Here is a 3038-nt window from a genome sequence, read left to right on the forward strand (position 1 = left end):
GAAAAATACGAGGAGCATGAAAAGGTGTGAAAAATATGAGAAGCATGAAACAGTCTGAAAAATACAAGGATCATGAAAAGGTGTCAAAAATATGAGAAGCATGAAAAGGTGTGAAATATATGAGGATCATGAAACGGTATGAAAAATATGAGGAGCATGAAAAGATGTGAAAAATATGAAGAGCATGAAAAGTTGTGAACAATATGAGGAGCATGAAAAGGTGTGAAAAATATGAGGAGCATGAAACGGTGTGAAAATATGAAGAGCATGAAACGGTGTTAAAAATATGAAGAGCATGAAACCGTGTGAAAAACACGAGCAGCAAGAAAAAATGTGGAAAACACGAAGTGCATGAAAATGTGTGAAAAATTCGAAGAGCATGAAAAGGTTTGAAAAATACGAACAGCATGTAAAGGTGTGAAAAATACGAGGAGCATTAAAGGTGTGAAAAATACGAGGAGCCTGAAAAGGTGTGAAAAATACGATGAGAAAGAAAATGTGCTAAAAATACAAGGAGCATGAACAGGTGGGAAAAATAGTAGGAGCATGAAAAGGTCTGAAAAATACGAGGAACATGAAACGGTGTGAAAATATAAAGAGCATGAAACGGTGTGAAAAATATGAAGACTTCAAAAGGTGTCAAAAATATGAGGAGCATGAAAAGATGTGAAAAATATGAGGAGCATGAAATGGTATGAAAAATATGAGAAGCATGAAATATGTAAAAAATATGAAGAGCATGAAAAGTTGTGAAAAATATGAAGAGCATGAAATGGTTTTAAAAGTATGAAGAGCTTGAAAAGGTGTGAAAAATACAAAGAGCATGACTGGTGTGAAATATACGAAGACAATGAAAAGGTGTGAAAAATTATGAAAAGCATGAAAAGTTGTGAAAAATACAAAGAGCATGAAAAGGTTTGAAAAATACAAAGTGCATGACAAGGTGTGAAAAATACGAGGAGCTTGAAACGGTGTTAAAAATGCGAAAGCATGAAATGCTGTGAAAAATATGAAGAGCATGAAAAGGTCTGAAAAATACAAGGAGCATGAATAGGTGTGAAAAATACGAGGAATATGAAAAGGTGTGAAAAAAACGAGGAGCATGAAAAGGTGTGAACAATACTAGGAGCATGAAAATGTCTGAAAAATATGAGGAGCATGAAAAGGTTTGAAAAATACGAGGAACATGAAAAGGTGTGAAAAATATGAGGAGTATGAAACGGTGTGATAAATATGAGGAACATGAAAAGGTTTCAAAAATATGAGGAGCATGAAAAGGTGTGAAAAATACGAAGAGCATGAAAAGGTCTGAAAAATACAAGGAGCATGAATGGGTGTGAAAAATACGAGGAGCATGAAAAGGTGTGAAAAATATGAGGAGCATGAAAAGCTGTGAAAAATACGATGTGAAAGGAAATGTGAGAAAAATACGAGGAGCATGAAAAGGTAGGAAAAAGAGTAGGAGCATGAAAAGGTCTGAAAAATACAAGCAACATGAAACGGTGTGAAAATATAAAGAGCATGAAACGGTGTGAAAAATATGAAGACCTTTAAAAGGTGTCAAAAATATGAGGAGCATGAAAAGATGTGAAAAATATGAGTAGCATGAAATGGTATGAAAAATATGAGGAGCAAAAAAGGTCTGAAAATAGGAGGGGAATGAAAAGGTCTGAAAAATACGAGGAGCATGAAAAGGTCTGAAAAATACCAGGAGCATGAAAAGTTCTGAAAAATATGAGGAGCATGAATAGGTGTCAAAAATACGAGGAGCATGAAAAGGTCTGAAAAATACGAGGAGCATGAAAAGGTCTGCAAAACACGAGGAGCATGAAAAGTTCTGAAAAATATGAGGAGCATGAAAAGGTCTGAAAAATACGAGAAGCATGAAAAGTTCTGAAAAACGCAAGGAGCATGAGAAGGTCTAAAAAATACGTGGAGCATGAAAAGGTGTGAACAATATGAAGAGCACGAAAAAGTGTGAAAAATACAAAGAGCTTGAAAAGGTGTGAAAACACGAAGAACATGAAAAGGTCTCAAAAATATGAGGAGCCTGAAAAGGTGTGAAAAATATAGGGAGCATGAAAAGGTGTTAAAAACATAAGGAGCATGAATAGGTGTGAAAAACACGAAGAGCATGAAAATGTGTGAAAAATACAAGGAGCATGAAAAGGTCTGAAAAATACGAGGAGAATGAAAAGCTGTGAAAAATACGAGGAGCATGAAAAGGTCTGAAAAATACGAGAAGCATGAAAAGTTCTGAAAAACACGAGGAGCATGAAAAGGTCTAAAAAATACTTGGAGCATGAAAAGATGTGAACAATATGAAGAGCACGAAAAAGTGTGAAAAATACAAAGAGCTTGAAAAGGTGTGAAAACACGAACAGGATGAAAAGGTCTCAAAAATATGAGGAGCCTGAAAAGGTGTGAATAATCCGAGAAGAACGAAAAGGTCTGAAATATACGAGGACCATGTAAAGGTCTGAAAAATACGAGAGGCATGAAAAGATCTGAAAAATACTAGGAGTATGAAAAGGTCTGAAAAATACGAGGAGCATGACAAGGTCTAAAAAAAACGAGGAGCATGAAAAGGTCTGAAAAATACGAGGAGCATGAAAAGTTCTGGAAAACAGGAGGAGTATAAAAAGGTGTGAAAAATATGAAGAGAATGAAAAGTTCTCAAAAATATGAGGAGCCTGAAAAGGTGTGAAAAATACGAGGAGCCTGAAAAGGTGTGAAAAATATAAGAAGCATGAAAAGGTGTGAAAAATACGAGGAGTATGAAAAGGTGTGAAAAATATAAGGAGCATGAAGAGGTGTGAAAAATAGGAGGAGCATGAAAAGGTGTGAAAAATATAAGGAGCATAAAAAGGTCTGGAAAACACGAGGAGCATGAAGTTGTGAAAAATACAAAGAGCATGAAAAGGTTTGAAAAATACAAAGTGCATGAAAAGGTGTGAAAAATATGAGGAGCATGAAACGGTGTGAAAAATGCGAAAGCATGAAATGCTGTGAAAAATACAAAGAGCATGAAAAGGTCT

This window comes from Dama dama, chromosome X (genome assembly GCF_033118175.1).
Source record: "Dama dama isolate Ldn47 chromosome X, ASM3311817v1, whole genome shotgun sequence".
Taxonomy (NCBI): Eukaryota; Metazoa; Chordata; class Mammalia; order Artiodactyla; family Cervidae; genus Dama; species Dama dama.